Raw genomic sequence first — 17,704 nt, forward strand, 5'->3', positions numbered from 1 at the left:
TTTATAAAAAAATTGGATTACTAAGACTCATGAATTAGGGAGGAATTATTTATTTTTCAATAGTATTCTTAGATATAAAATATAATTTACACCAGTTTTACTTTAAATAGTAATATCCTATAATATATAAAGAGTTTTTGATTTGTGAAAATGTGTTTCTATAGAACCCAATTGTGAAAAATCATGTGTCACACTTGTGACTAATGCTTGAGAATCCATTCTCATTTAATAATGTGCCGAAACCTTTCTACCTAACTGTACCCAGATGTTTGAGAAAGCAGTTCATTCACTTGAATTATTTTTAAGACCAGGCCCTGGTGTCATTGTTTACAGAGTTTATGGCAATTGTACATTAAAAAATTGTGAAAGGTGCATCAGGAAACTTTGAACCTTATTCCCAGGGAATTTTGGAAATCTGACTTAATATATTTAAATATTCACTGTTTGATAAGTGAATTTAGGTATGAGGCCATCTTTGTAAAAATATATATTTATATTATATATATTATTGCATCTTATACATACATATTTATTTCTCTATACATTATATGTACACACACAAAACATATGAAAAAATATGAAAAGAAATCCAGAAACACTTCTGGGAAATAGGACTGACATAATAGAAATAGAAAGTTCCTTTTGCTTTTCACTGTATATTAGATTTGCTTTTGGTGACTTGCATGTTTTTAGAGTACACATTTGCTTAATAATTACAAAAATAAAAATACTAGAGAGTGATATTGGCCAAATTATATTGTTATATTCTGTGTGCATATATAACAGCAAATCCCACCATTATATACAACTATAATACATCAATTAAAAATAGAAAAAAAAGACAAACAGAAAAAATTGTACAAGACAGAGACCAAGATGATGACAGTGAATTATTATATTTATAATAGAATAGAAATTTATAATAGAATAGATGAATTGGCTGAATTTGTGCCTTTCTAAAGAGGAGTAGAAACTTTTAATTTAGGATCCTTTTTACTAAAAGTAAAGGTCTGACTCCACAGAAACTCCGATGCCTCTACTACAGGTCAAGTCTCCCAAGAGCTGGAGTTAAGGGCACGGAAAATCTGCCAGTGGCCTTTTACCCTTTACCTCTTCAGCACCGGTGCTTCAAAAAAGGTAGTGAATGCATCACTAGCAAATTTCACCCAGTATTGATTGCCTTTTTGTATGTAAAAAGTAAATATGTCATTATCATATCCACTTTTTCTAAAGGCATTCTCCAGGATAATATTTGAACATACATACATACACACATGCACACACACACACACACACACACCCTTTACATATGAAAAAATATAAAAAAATGTTAATTATTATATGGAATATAGATGGATACATTTATATATTATTACGCAATATTATTTTAAATATATATTTACTCTGTAGATTATATCAAGAATGCTGGATTTAACAATATCCAGCAAGTTTCTTTGCAGCAGGACTTTTCTAACATGCAAAAGCAGGGGCATGGAGTACGTAGAGTCCCAGAACTATCTGACAACAGTCACATATCCCAGGCCCACACAGTGACTGTGTGTTGTGAAACCTCAGCTAATATTAGATGAGTGAAGAAAGGGGCGGGGTGGGGGAAGTCCTTGAACAGGAGGATAGAAGAATAGAAATGGAGTAGATCGCTCCTGTTTTCTTAGTACTCTGAAGCTTTGTATTCTCTGTTTGGAATCTTTACAATGAGTTGACTTTAGAATCTAAATTTTGGGCAAATGGAATTCATTTCTATCACAAAGAACCTGATGAGTTTGCTAAAAAAAGAGAGACATTCCCCAGGCCTTGACCCCTGCGAATATGATTCAGATGATATAAAATGAGATCCAGGAAGTCTATTTTTAATAAGCAGGAAATTCAAATCATTGCCATTTAAGGATCAGTTTGAGAAATGCTGATTGGTAAAAATAAAATTTGGATATTTTGTCTATAGGCTGAGTGAAATGGAATAAATTAATTTACTCCTAAGTGATCAAGATTTTCAAGGTGGGACACATACAAAGAGGAATCTGTTAAAAACAGTTTAAACAAGCTCATGATATAATTTCAAAAGAAAAATCAAACCCTCTGAAATATATCTCATTTGTAGAAAAAATTCTTATTCTCATCTCATATTTCTTACAGCCCAACCTGGATCTAAGCTTTTGTTCTTTTCTGTAGTCTGGGATTATAATTCTTACACCTGTGAATTGAGAGCATTTTAAAGACAGTTTAAACATGCCCTCGATTGAACTGGGGCTGTTAAAGATAGATATTCTTCCTGGTTCTGCTAATTATGAGCTGTATGATTCTCATAGAGTTACTAAATTTCTCTAGTACTGTTTTCTCATCTGTAAAATGGAGCAGTTTTTCCTATCAAACACTTGCTGTGAGGATGAATTAAATAAGGCAATTTATTTAAAGTGCAAGGTAGTAGCTATTAGTTATTACATATGCACTGACTTAACACATTCTGTATGGGAAATTTTTTAAAAAGTGATTTTAGTGTTTGTCAAAATTCTTTGTCCCGATACACATGCAGTTAAACAATTAGGTATTATTACACATTTTTTTTAATTTACCACTTGGCATTTATTTATTAATAAATGTTTCCCATTGTTTAAATCATTACCAGGAATCTAACAAGTGACTTAGAACCAAAGGCTACTTCTAGAGTAGAGGACAGTTTTAATTTCAAATGATTCATTTTTTGCCATCCCCATCTATGAAAATGTCCTATGTAATCCAGAAATTTAGTATGTATGCACCATTTGCCACATTTCTTCACCTAGTTTTAGAATTTGGAGTTACAGTCTCATTGATTTACAGCTCAAACAGTATATGAGATGTTAAATTGAAGTCATACTACTATGGGAGAAGTTCACACAAAAAGTGTTTTTTAATTTACAAATCCAACAAATGCATGATTCATCTACAGACAAATAATTTAAATCAGTTGTACTTGAACTTGATACTTTCAGAGCAGGTTATCTTTGTCCTGTTCTTTTGATCATAGTACCCCAAAAGTTAATCTAAACTAAAAAATATTGTCATTAAATATGTGTTCTTTTAATGCAGCTGCTTCTCAACAAAATTTAAAGTCAGATAGTGAAATGGAAGCATTTTCATTCATCATTGCCATATGTCAGTAGGCTCTTTAAGTCAAAAGGACGCATCAAAATGAGTGGTTCTCAGCCTCCATTGCACATTGGAATCATCTGAGGAGCTTTGAAAAAACAAATGATACTTTGTGACTCAGCCCAAAAAACTTGATGTAATTATCCTGGGACATTAGGATTAAAACAAAAACAAAAACAAAAGATGGTGGAATGAGATGGACATCATTACCCTAGGTACATGTATGAATGCACATATGGTGAGATGCTACATTGTGTACAACCATAGAGATGTTAAATTGTGCTGCAATTGTATACAATGAATCAAAATGCATTCTGCTATCATATATACCTAATTAAAATAAATTAATTAATTAAAAACAAAAACAAAACAAAATTCCCCAGAGAAAGTGGAGAACCAGTGATTTCAGCACTGTTTGATGTCTGGGAAGATGGAAAATAGTCCCCATTCTTCCTTGAGAGTCTCGGTGTGATAGGCTGAATAATGGTCCAATGATGTCCAGACCTTATTATTCAGAATTTGTGAATGTTGCCTTAAATGGCAAAGGGACATTGCAGAAGCCATCAAGTTAAGGATCTCAAGATGGGGAGTTTATCCTGGACTACCCTGATGGCCTGAGGTCATCACAGGGGTCTTTATGGGAGGGATGCAGGAGAAGCCAGGTGGCCACAGAAGCCAAGGGATAGAAAGAAAGAAATTTGAGGAGTCTATGCTGCTTGGTGGCTTAGAAGACCGAAAAAAGGGCCACAAGCCAAAGATGTGTGTAGTTTCTAAAAGCTAAAAAGGTTAAGGAAACAGATCTTCCTAAGGGCCTCCTGAAGGAATGCAGCCCTGGGGACATATTTCAGATATGTGACTTCCAGAAGTGAAAGATAATAAAGTGCCTTGTTTTAAGCCACTATGTTTATGGGAATTCATTACAGCAGCAATGTGACAATAATATAGGGGAGGATGACTTCTGTCTAACAACAACTTAAAATGGTCTGATGGGAAACTCTGTGCCACTTAAATATTCAATCATCAGAAAATTTGACAAGAAAAGCCAAGACCAAATTGCTGTGATCTACATTTTTATTGGATTTTAAATTAATTTCTTTTTTGTGGGGGGATACCTTGGATTGAACTCAGGGGCTCTCGACCACTGAGTCCCCAGCTTTATTTTGTATTTTATTTAGAGATAGGGTCTCACTGAGTTGTTTAGCACCTCACTTTTGCTGAAGCTGGCTTTGAACTCTCCATCCTCCTGTCTCAGCCTCCTGAGCTGCTGAAAGTACAGGCATGCGCCACCATGCCCAGCTAAATTAATTTCTTAAACTTTAAAAAATTACTGGTGTTAAGGTTTGAACCCAGGGCCCTTGGGCATGCTATGCTCGAACACTGAGCTATAGCCTCAACCTCTCTTAAACATTTTCTAATCCTTATTTTTTTCATATGCAATAATAATACTTTTGTTGTGTAGAATCTTCTTAAACACAAACTGTCACACATTATCATGGCCAACCGAAACCTTGGATTAAAGCAAGTAAATCATGATCTAGCCAAATATTTTTGAGAAGCTGCCCACCCTGGGGGATTGACTGCTTTTTCATATTTTCAGGTCTTGGGTTGGCCAGGGTAACTTCAAAATTCTTACTTGGTAGATTTTTAAGAGTATGAACATTTACTATTATGAAGATTCCCTTTTGAAGGCTTAATATTTTGCAGGTACATTCTATATTACTTCACCATCCACTTGTGATGAACAAATGGAGAGGCATTCACAAGCACCAGATATATTTTGATTTTACAGGCCTGATTGGACTGTCTTCTGACCTCTCTGATTTAGCTTAGGGAACTTTTCAAAGTTGAAAAGTAACAGATACAACTTTTGCCTTAGTGTTCCCTGGTGATTCTCTTTTGTTAAATTTGATTATTAGTCTAAAAATTAATTTAGATCACTTACTTAATATGCCTAGGGAGATGGTCTGTTTATAATAGTTGTTCAATAAATCTTAGTTCTCTTTATTATAGGATAAGTAAAAGAATTAAGAATAGAAAGCCTTGAATTAGGAGCCAAATTCAGCTACTATTTGTGTGTCCACAGACAGCTTCTTTAATTTCATGGAGTTTTGCTCAATTAAAAAATATGTACAGAACATAAAAATATGTTCCTACAATTTCTTGTAGTATGCATATTTTTTTAATACTACAAGTATTAGTGATATGAAAGATCAATCTGGTCTGTCAGTAAATTCCAATGGAGGAACAATCTGCATTAATGAGCATACTCCTATCAGAACAATCACCTGTCAATACCAGAAAAATGTTGTCTAGTATAGTCTTCTAGGAAAATATACACACTGTTTAGCCAAATAATCTTCCTCTGGGTAGCATATTATTTCATAATATTCAAAGTCTGTTGAGTGAAAATGAAAAAATATATATATATTATTGTGGCTTAGCGGTAGAGCGCTCGCCTAGCACAAGAGAAATGCTAGGTTTGATCCCCAGCACCACATAAAAATAAATAAATAAAATAAAGGTATTGTGTCCAACTACAACTAAAAAAACTTTTAAAAAATCTCCTTCTAACAATTCTAAATTACACCTTCAAATTAAAATTTGCATCTACCAAGAAAGACAAGTCAGAGACTTGGTGCCCGGAGTTGGGGATAGTTACAGAGTTGGGGAAAGTTAGCAGTCCATGGTGCTCAGGAAGGTGATCACGGTGAACCGATAAACCAGATGTACTGTGGCAACTTTTGACTTACCATGACCTCGAGGGTATTACCAAATTAGACAAAACAAAGGACAAAAAATCAGCAAAGCACATTTATTTATTTATTTTTTCTAGATACATTCACATATAAGTCTCAAAATTCTCCAAAAGGGTATGATGAAAATTTTACAACTCCAATCTCTAATCTGCATAGATAATTTGAATAAAAATAAGATCACATGTGTCCTTCTAAAGGTGATACCCCCACCCTACCCCCATCTTGAAAAGTTTAGTATCTCAAGACTTACCCAATCTCATCAGTGAAAGTTCACAACAAACATTTTGTATGATAACTTGTTTTCTAAAGCAATATGGGAACTTGGATTGTTTAGTTACTATTCCCACACTTGTACAACCAGAACAACTTTATCTCACCAGAGAGAAATTTTAGCCTGATAAAGCTTTCCTTTTTATTAAGTGGTATATTTTCTTCCCAGATGAGTTTTACCTCCAAAACACCAAGATCTAGTTACATCAGATTTTTAGGTGCTCCTATGTCATTTTGTACACGAAACAAAGTCCAAGAGATTATTTTTACCATTAATGTTTGTAACTAATAAAGATGAATATAAACCAGCTTCTTTAAACCAGAGGTGAGCATTTCACCAGTTATGTTTTTTCATAGCTCTTGATGAAGATGATCAACTAAAGCAAAACTTCTGCATGATCTATTAATAGAGAATGAGGATTAATGAAGGATTATGTCATAATGAGTCTGCCTGCAGAGTAGCTTCAGTTCTGGTCCTTTGCTGCCAAAATACAGTTCTCATTTCCAACAAACAAAGTCTATCTGAGAGAAAGCACAGAGCCCCTTTAGAACTGGAAAGTCCTGTGCATAATAATGAATGTCTAACTCTTCTTTTGCCAAAGAGCTTCAGCACTTTCAATGTCATAGGTCAATGCAGTGATTCAGAGGGGGCCTGATCCTTATCTAAGCTTTTGCAACAAAATTAGAATGTGCTGTAGTCTTATTAAAGAAATGTTTGTTCCTCCATCAATGAGCTGAAAAGAAAGCAGCTCAATGTACTTTTGCAAATTACAGCAATAAACTGCTTGAATTAACTGCTTTATTACAAATATTTAATTATTCTGAGGGTTAAATATCCAACATTTTGGAAAGGCAAAAATTAGCAGTCCACTTGATAACCTACTTCATTTAAAATCTGTTACAATGGTGTATTTTTGTTTTTATTTTTAAACAATTCCAACTTCAGGTTATCTTCGTCATGAATTCAGCCAGTTTCTTTCCATTTGGAATTAGAAAGGAATTACACAGCCCTTAATTTTGAAGTAAGTTGTCAAGAAAATAAAACTTGTAACTCATGAACAACACAAGAAGCAGAGATGGTTTTCATTCTCTAAGAACATGAATAGTTATAGAAACTAAATATGACTCAGAGCACCAAATTTAGGTCAGTCATATTTTAAGTAAGACTCGTTTCAAGATTTAGATAAATAATGATATTATTATTATTTATTATTATTATTATTATTATTTTAAATGGTTGCTATTTAAATGTTGTTTAAAGTATACCCCCTTTAAAATAGAAAGGGCCATGAATTAAAACTTTAGATTAAAAGAAAACTTGACAAATACGTATGGAACAAAGCAAATGTTCTCAAAGGGAAGGTTTTTATTCCAACAAAATAAAATTCAATTCATCAATCCAAATCTGTTTTTCATTTATTAAGTGGTATGAAAGCAGATGAAAAATTTTAAAACGGATCATTTTTTTCTGGGTTATATTCTTAAAAAATAACAAAGTAGAGAGCATTTTGCCACAGAGCAAAGAAAAATATTACAATAACAGAAAATGGATCAATCAGGATATGCTTCAACAGAGGGACATATCAAAGCATTATTATAGTCTCTTTCCACTTACTGTTTGGATTCACTAATCTACATCACTAAATTGACCATTCAGTGCCAGAAAATCTGCCATGTAGGTCTCGACTTCATAGCAGCTCTTAAATGTGTATTCGGAAACTACAAAGTGCTGAATATATTTTCAGCCTTTTTATACTACGATTTACAACTAATGACCTTAAGCAATGTCATGCATGTAAAACAAAATTATGAGACCACCCTGGTTTAGAGCAGAATAAAGGTACAGAATCAAACTTCATTATCATTCAAATTTAATAGGGGAGAAGAACAACAATAAAAAAATCCATAGTAAAATAGATAAATCTATTTTGTAGTTTTTACTTTGTAAAAATATCTTTCTTCACTTGTATTTTGCTATTACCGGCTCAGGGTAAGTAGACAATTATCTAAGCTTAATGCCAAAAGCAGTAAGGTACTGTACACATTCAAAATCCTTGTGCCACATCAGCCAGCGCCTACAGAGATAAAACATTTATCAGTTGCTCCTTAGCAATAGCGGGTTTCAAAATTTGGCCGCCCAGGCTGACATTTAGTAAAATCATAGTTTTAGCTTGATTCAGAACCCTGATACAGAAGACCCTGATACTGGGATGACTCCCCTGGCGGCGTGCCTCCTGATACCCGCAAGAACTGCCAGCTCCTCTCTGTCCCACTACTTCCCATGAAAGGAGCCCTTTACTTCCCTGCTACACTTGGCACACTGCCCTTTTCACGGACCCAACGAACCGTCATCTTGGATGTAACAAATTAGTACATTCTCAGAATAATAATAAGTGCAGGCATGAAAACACTATTGTTTTTATTTGGAAATGAAGTAACTCATTTTGGCTGAGTGACTTTTTCAGTGTAGCACCACAGGCAAAAAGAAAAAAAAAATCTTCTGAAAAGAATGGTCAATTTCAGGAGAGATATGACACATCATTTGCTGTAAAAAATCAGAGAAAGGAGAAAGAATAGAAGAAATCAGTGTTTCTAGAGGAGTTAAAACAAAAATTGGGAGCCTGAGGGAAATCCAAATATAAAACAAGTGACATGTCCAGGTTCAATTAGAGAAAGAAGCCTGGAAATGAATACAATATGGAGTTGATTGTTTTTCTATCAGTTAAGATTTATTAACTAATATGTCTGCTTGTAATTGCAAAAAAAAATTGTGGCGTTTTTAAAGATGACTAGGTATATTAGAAAAATGACTCTATGTAGACAATATAAAACATGAGGGAATAATATAAACATGTTATGTTAATCATGTCAAAATTTACTTTCACTTTTCAAAAAGATTCCCTTACACCACTGTGCGTGTTTTTGTTTCTGTGTGCATTTCCACACTCAGGATATTTTTTTTCACTATATTAGTAAGAAAAGGAGAAAGTTAATATTTACAAATTAGCATATAAGTCAAATCTACTTCAAAGCAGAGCCATAAAATTTATAAGAAACTCTTTTCCACATTTTTCCAGAAGGGCCATCAGCACCTTCCAGCGTCAAGAACTATGAAAGATACAACTATAAGAACTATTGTCACAAAGTCTTTATGACAGCTGAAGCTGGAATTCAACTAAGATTTTAATAGCAAGTATACTTTAAAGCTGAGAGCTGAAATTAGAACTCCTCAAAAGTATTAAATAACAAAGTAAATTTATTTTCAATATTCTAGATATTGTCCAATGTAGATGTCAGCTCAGAATTATAATCTAGAAATGAAAGCAATCATTAAGCTATCCTCCCTTCACTCTAGCCCTGATCTTTTCAGCAAATCATGATATTTTATGTAAAAATGTACCACAAATTTACTAAACTTTCTGGTTCAAATGAGTTCAAGAATATCTCATTATAGATGGAGACAGTCCTGAACAGGCAGCCAAGCATGACTAAAAAGATCACTCTTTTACACAAAAAATAGCCTTCTTATTTTACCCTTTGTTGAAAAGACATTTGGCCAGCCACAGGGGAAATACATAATCTACTTTTATATTCAAATAATTTATTTGAAAACTCTATGGCTACAATGACCCTAAAGCAATTCTGGGCTGAATATACATATTACATGGGTTTATGTGATCTTAATCATTGACTTGTTTTCGTGTCTTAGCAATGATTTTTGGCAATTTTCTTAAAAGAGAAAAACTCACTTAAATACTTTAATAAAAATTTGCCATTAAGTAAAATTATATCTGAGATGAAATAGCATGAATATGGTGTATTTCTGTAAATAATCTCGTGCATAAACTCGAGTTGGAGTGTTGCAGCTCTTTTCAGGTAACGATCTATCAATCTGATCTAATATACATCCCAACAGGCACTCTATCTGGGAACAACATGTCAAAAATTATGCCATCATAATTTGCCTTTTCATAAAGACAAGCAGCAATACTTGAACATCTCAAGATTCAAAAATCCTCCCTCTACATAGATTTGCTGCTTTCTGTTCTGTGAGTTTTCATTTCAATGTTTTGATCCTAAGGTTGATTATATGAACTCTAAGCTATGGTGAACTTCACCATGAAATATCTCGCCCCCCCCTCCACCTCAGAGCCAAGGAAGATGCCAGCAGTAGATGATATTTGTCCATTTATTTTAAGGAAGCTATTGCTTCTTCATTCAGTGGCTCAGTATCCACGATCATGGAGCAGCAGAGACCCGCATACACTGGGGAGGAAAAGCTTAAAGCAGTTAGTTTCCTCCTAAGGACCTTCGCCCTCCTTATTTAGGATTTTAAACAACAGGCAATCATACAAAGAATTTCAAGCAGCCATACAAAGCGTTTTAAAAACTGTTTCTACGGTCTTAATTTCCTTTCTCTGTTGCACATAGAAAGACAGGAACTAGCAATCATATTCATGCCCTAAAACGGATCACTCAGATAGTCCAGAAAGTTTTCTGTGCTTTCCATCTATGTTTTTTTTTTTTTAATCTCTGACTTTTCAAGGCATAAACGAAATCTTTCCACTTCTGATACAGAAGACCAAAATGCCGACTTGTCTTGCACAGTCCGGGTGCCTCCCCAGACTCTCTCACTTTTCCAGCAAAGCAGAATGAGTATCCAGGCTAACCACACATTTCAGGACAAAGGAACTAATTCATGGGGGAGGGGAGACCACACACCATTTATAAGGTTTGTTCAGTTTACAAGAAAACTATTGTCAATGCTTTGTTGATTCATTATGAATGACCCCGCGTGACAAATAACAAGTGGCCACCTCCTTGCTGGGCTTCCCCGGCATACTTCCTGTGTGCAAGAGCAGCTCAGCATCTACTGGGCTAATTGCTGTGCAAGGCTTAACTGGAACTGTGGGTACATGAGATGGCTCTGATCAGAGATATAGCCATCAGGTTGAAGATGTGATGGCACTGTGCCTCTGGGACCCAAAAGATTGCACAATAGGACAGTGCTTGCTATTACCGTACAAAACTCTCATGTGAAGAACCGGATTCCACTAGAGGGAGTGAAAAAGCCCAGAAAGGATCATAGAGATGCTGACTCTATGCAGGGTCCCACCACTAGGACATTTTAGTCACTGCAAAATCTTCTTGTCTCTCCACCTACAAAATGGGACTAAAGTATTTTTTTTTAAAGGAAAATCACCTTAAAATCCTTTGTTGGAAAATGCTATACAGTGCACAAGTATTATCTTCATCATCCATTGAACCTTTGTACTTTTTTCTGTCCTGAGGGAAATAATAAATTGACATATTTTCTATCATCAGAGATCCTTTTAAGACCACAATGTGATTGCACTCCAGCACATCTCACACTTATCCCCATTAAAAACATACAAAGGGGTGAAAGCAGGGAAAGAAATAGGTAGACAGAAAGGGCAGCTTGGATACACTGTTGTACAACATGGGTGCTCCCTCCTAACCCGCCGCAGCCTCTAAGACGGCAATGAACCTCCACACAAAGAAGTTGCAAAGGGGCCCTGCATATATTCCAGTTGAAACTGGCTGCTCTGTGGGAGGAAGTGCACAGATTGCTCTCCCAAGTGGCCATTTGATTGCACATCAACGATGAGTTCCCCCACGTCTCCAACAACCCTTAATGGCGCCATGTATCTTTTTAAGTGGTTTGTTTAGCTGGAAACACGGGAAAGAAATCTGTTCCTCTTTGTGGCACCTACATCATAGCATCGTAGGTTTTTCTTTCTTTTTCTTTCAGGAATAAAGACACCTTAAAAATAAATGCAGACCTCCATGAAGATTCTTGGTGGCCAGAGGTTGAAAGAATCCTTCCATGTTGTTTCATCTTCAATTCAATCAGCTAGGGGATTTCCCTAGGCCACCACGTGGTTTTAAGAAGAGAATAAAGACAGCTTTAAGGTAGTGGGGAAATCAGCACTCTCAGAGATAGGTTACTGATGGAATGTTATTGGTAAACTTCTGTGGAGGTTGATTTGGCAACTTCTACCCATGTCCTATTCTTGGGAATTTATTCTATGGCTTTGATCCAACATGTATGACATGATGTATGTATGAGGCTGTTTACTGTATTGTTTGCTATAGTAAAAGAGTGGAAGGGCCCCCATTTAGTCACCAGTAGGGGTTGGTTATTAGGATACAATGAGATAATATATAACATAAAAAGGAAGAAAGAACTGATAAAATGGTCCCCAAGAAATGATGTTAAGAGGAAAGAAAGAGTATGAGCTGTCTGAGACTTCTTGAGCCAAAGAAGGGAGAAAAAGATTTATATACATTGCTTGCATCCTCTATGATAGCATAGCTCATATGTGTTTTGATCACCCCATGTCCTCGGGGGAGGACATACTTTATTTCAGACGAGAAAAGTCGTAGTGAATGATGGCAGGCAAAAGAGTCAGACAGATTTGAAAAAAAACAAACAAAAATCTGGAGTCAAAGTTATGTTCAGAACTTGATAGACATTTCAGGAAAAAATACTAGAAAATGTTATCAGTGGGATCACAAGTGACTCTTCTCCATTCCTTTATCTTTTATCTGCCTATCAATTTTTCAATGAAGGCGCATTTATTTAATAAGTAACACCACAGAATGCCACATTGGACTTACTTGGGGAATCAAGGACAGTTGGAGATTTACAATTTCAGAAAACTAAGCGGATGATGTTGAAGTTAGCCAAGATAAAGAAGTGAGGAGACCAGTTAGGAGATGGTCAGTGGACTTCATTGTTAACTGCTCTTCAGGATTCAAGCTGGGAACTGGCCTCAGGGTACCCTGAGAAACCTGCCCAAACTTTAATAATGGCAGTATATAATTCCACATAAAGATGGATCAGTCACACTTCTCCCATAAAATTACCTGGGAGCTCCTCTTGGGACAGTCAGCCATATTTTCTAAGGAAACTTGCAAATCATGCAAAGCAGTATTGACTTCTGTTAATTCTATTTCTGACTTGCAAATAACTGTACTTGCCTATGAAAAAAAATTTCTGCACACACTGAAGGGCATAAACAGATGAGGGTAAATAAAGCAATGCTTGGCAAAATCAGGACCCTCTCTTTGTCATCCTAAGGATTTTCCTCCCTGTTGATTCCTAGGATTACAAGGATCTTTGCAGCCTTTACTGATGTCCTTTCCATACTGAAGCCCATCCTGCATGTATCTGCTTATCAGGCTTCTCCACCTAGAGCCTTTCCTCTCCTGTTCTCCTAGGGAGGACTCCCTCCCTCCCCATCCTTCCATGGCCTAGCTTTATCCTGTGCTGAGATTCACTTTACTAACATCTATCTGGCACTGATTCCAGGCCCCATGCTATGTCAACCCTTGGGGACTCAATGATGAATAGGACATCATATCTGCCATCCAGGAACTGACATTTTGGGGTGGTCCTGTGATGGGGTGAATACAGGGTCTTAAGGGGCATCTGATGCAGAACAGGCTTTCTGAAGAGGTAGTATCAGAAAGTTGAGCCTGAAGGATGTGTAGAAGCTAAGCAGGTGAGAAGGGATGAAAACGTAGATAGATAGAGAAGGCTGAAAAGAGGGCAGTAGCTTAGTGTGGCGGCACCTATGCCTTACGTTATCTAATAAGCTTGTGGCTTTGTTAGTTTGTGGGTCTGTTTTAGTTAATATCAAGTATTACCAGAGTCAATTGCACTCTAGGTTTTTCTGGCACATGGGCTGTTAGGAGAATCTGAGAAGGATAGAATATACCATTTCCTCTTCTACCACAAAGATTCAGAAGCACATTGTTTGCTAATAGAAGAATTTTCTACTTCTCTGAATAATTTAGGATCTACCTAGGATTTCATCCAGTGGAGTTTCCCAAAGAGTTATCAGGACTTAATGGGTCTTCAGAAATATAAATGTTCAAATGGGTTGGGGAAACTTGACTTCCACAGTTTCATCAATAGTACTGGCTATTACAGGCTTGGAAGAGATCTACAAGAAAAATCCTGCTGAATGTTGTCTAAACCAAAGTTTTCAACATTTATTTTGCTTCACTACCCTCCACTTCCCACTTCCTTATTATAGAGCTCCAATGTTATTTCAAGGAACTACTGATTTATGGAGTATAGTTTGATACTGGCCTAATGTTTTAGAGTCCCCTCTAAAACCTACTTCCTCCCTATTATTATTACTGTTGCTATTGACTGAACATTTGGAATATGCCAGTCACTTTGTAAAATGCTTTATAAGAATGATGTCATTTCCTCCTCATCATAACTGTATGATGTGAGCACTACTGTAATCTTTATTTTATAGTTGAAAAAATTGAACTTGTGGAGACCCACCCTTTTGTACTTGCCTGGCATTTAGGAGAGTCCTTCTTTATGAAATTTAACTCTGTATTTGGACCTGACCTTGGAGGGGTAGAACAATTATATTGTGGGGGACTTTGGGGTGGAAGCATTAGGGAAAAGGGAAACTCAGGGACAGAGGATAACGGGAGCCACTTGCATGTCCTTTCTTCCTACCTAGAAATCCTCTATTTAGATATTCTATGTTCTCTTAAAACTCTGTTTCCTTATCTGGTGATGGGCATAGTGATAATTCTCAGGGTTACCTTAAGGCTTGAAGTTCAAGTCTGTTGTGTGTATATTCGTGCAGTGCTTCAGCATGGTGATGTGGGGCTCTAGACACTAAGTAATGGTGATGCTAAGTAATGGTGATGACCTTGGTTAAATCTCTAAACCCCTCCACATCTCAGTTTTTTTCACAGGTAAAATGGGAATAATGTTACCAACACCATGACTGGGGGGCACACTGTGAATATTATATGGCAAGGTTGCACATAGAACACATAGGAAGCACTCTATGAGTCTGTCATTTTTATTATTTCTTTACACATGACTAATACAACACAGCATCTTCAGAGAGCACATCCAGAGTGCTGTCACTAGAATGAAAGTCACCCGCCTCTACAATTTCAAATTCTGTCTACAAGAAAACCTCATTCTATTCACACAATTGTCATATGCTTCAAAAATATAACTGGATTTTAGGAGCTAGTCTTCAGTAAAGCTCCTAGACTTGTCCATAAGCCAATCAGGCAGTGACATTTTGTTATAAGAGCACAAAGAAACTAAGACCAAAATGAAAATCATGGACAAATTTGTAACTTGCTGTGGGAATCCTGCTAATTTTTCTGCTTTTTCAACAGAGATATATAACCACCTACCTTTAAGCATGTTTTGTAAAATTGGAATTTACTAAGTACACTGCTTGGTAAACTGCCTTTAAAACATTAACATTATATCATGAATAATTTCCTGCAAGTAAATATTTTCTAAAACATTTTAATGGCTAAATGATATTCCATCATATGCATATGCAAAGATTTATTTCAAGAATGTCCTATTGTTGAACATTTATGTTCACAAAATATTAGTGTCACAAATAATTCTGTGAACTGTCTTGTACCTATCTTCTAATGTTTATTTCTATTTATGCATTAAATTTCAAGGAGTAGAATTATCAGTTTAAAAAAGAAATGTCCATTATAAACACAGCTGGCCTTTTTGCCATGGTTTGACTATGTAATGAAAAGAAAAAAAAGTAGAAAAGTTTTTTTTTAAAAAGCCTCAATTCCCTAACATCTATGAACCTCCACACACTAGACCCTAGGTTACCTTAGTTTTTCAGCCTTATGTCTAAACTGTCTCTCTAGCCTTTCTTTCTGTTCTTTTGTGTTTCTGTGTATGTTTGTTTGTGTGTGTGTGTGTGTGTGTGTGTGCATGAGGACTGAACCCAGGGCCTCACCCATGTTGGGCAAGCCCTCTTCTATTGAGCTACATCCTCAGACCTTTTTATTTTTTTTATTTTGACATAACGTCTTGCTAAGTTGCCCAGACTAGTCTTGAACTCCGAAGGTCTTGCCTCAGCCTCTCAAGTGCCTGGGATTCCAGGTGTGCACCACCATGTCCAGCTCAATTTGATCTTCGGACCTTCCAGCTCTAAGATTCATTAGTTGATTGCAGAAGTGAGACTTTGGAAGGAACCTCAGAGATCATTTAAAGCTGTGTTGACCATAGTATGGTCGATCAGTCACCTTGGGAGCTTGTGCAGAATGCAAATGCCTGAGCTCCACCCAGATCAACTGAACCAGAATCACAGGTGACAGACAGAGCCTAGGAAAATGCATTTTTAACAAGCTCCTAGGTTATTATTAAGCACAATAAAGTTTGGGAACTACTCATCATCATCTAAAACTCTGGGTCTGCTGATGAGAGAATGAGGCCATAAAAGGTTAAGTAATTCTCTTTAGATAAAAGTGGGGGAAAAAGCCCATCTAGTTTGTGAAATGAAAGAATTGCCATATCTCACATCACCAGTGAAACACAAATGATTTCAAGGATGCTTCAGTGATGCTGTGGTTCCAAGCTTTTGTGCTGGAATAAAAGAAGAACGTGAGCTCAGATCAGGCTTAAAATGTGATTCCAGATCTGTTGGCAGGAAGATTGATCAAAGTTCGACCTAATTGTGGTCTCTCATTGATGGCTGAAACGCGAATCCCAATGAAGAATCGATCCTAGTCACTGCTCGGTGAGTGACACTACTGTAAACACACGTCCACACCCTGGAGGACAAAGCAGCCCTGCTCCTAATAGAGACATTTCTATTTTGTCTTGTCCATTTAATTTGACATTTGTCTTTTGGCAGAATGCATTATTGAGGCGAGGAACAGAGATGATGTCTCCTTCCTTTTGGAACCACATGAAGAAATTTTATTTTATTTTATTTTAGGGGTGAGCGGATATGTGGGTCGAGAGAAGATTTCCTGTATAATTACTTCTGAGATGCACATTTCCATTTGAGGAAAAGACACACATTCTTAATAAATCAGACTATTCATTTATTCAAGGACTACATCTATTTTTAAAAATGAACATAGTTGATTCTGAAGTCAAACACAACAGTGGTATTAGACTACCACACCCACTGACTAAATCATGTTATTGAAACAGAACTTCAACTTTAAATAAACAAAATTAAGACCTTAAAAAAAAGATGATACTATATTTCTTGGTGAAGCACATGACTTATTTCCTGAATGAATTAAAAAAAAAACAGAAACTAATTTTCTGTTACTTGAGAAATAGAAATAATACTGTCTATGGAAAGCCTCTGCTTTTTTTCTTTTTAAAATTTAATTTAATTTTATTTTTGTGGTGTTTTGTTTTATTTTGACACGGGGGTCATGCTAAAATGCCCAGGCTGACCTTGAACTCAAAATCTCCCACATCAGCCTCCCCAGTTGCTGGGATTACAGGTGTGCACCACCATGCCCAGCAGTTGCTATTTTATTTTTTATTGCCCAGAGTGCTATTTAAGAGAAAAATAAGTTACTAGAGTGTACACCATGCAAATGGGCCCAGCATCACAGGAGGGTTGTCCTGTACCTGATTGGAATTGCCCCAGCATCTCAGTAGGACACTTACTTGAGAGGACATGCCACATATTCATGCGTGCTATGGGTTTAGCCAGGTGTCTGCAATGTTT

Source organism: Marmota flaviventris, chromosome 8 (genome assembly GCF_047511675.1).
Source record: "Marmota flaviventris isolate mMarFla1 chromosome 8, mMarFla1.hap1, whole genome shotgun sequence".
Lineage (NCBI taxonomy): Eukaryota > Metazoa > Chordata > Mammalia > Rodentia > Sciuridae > Marmota > Marmota flaviventris.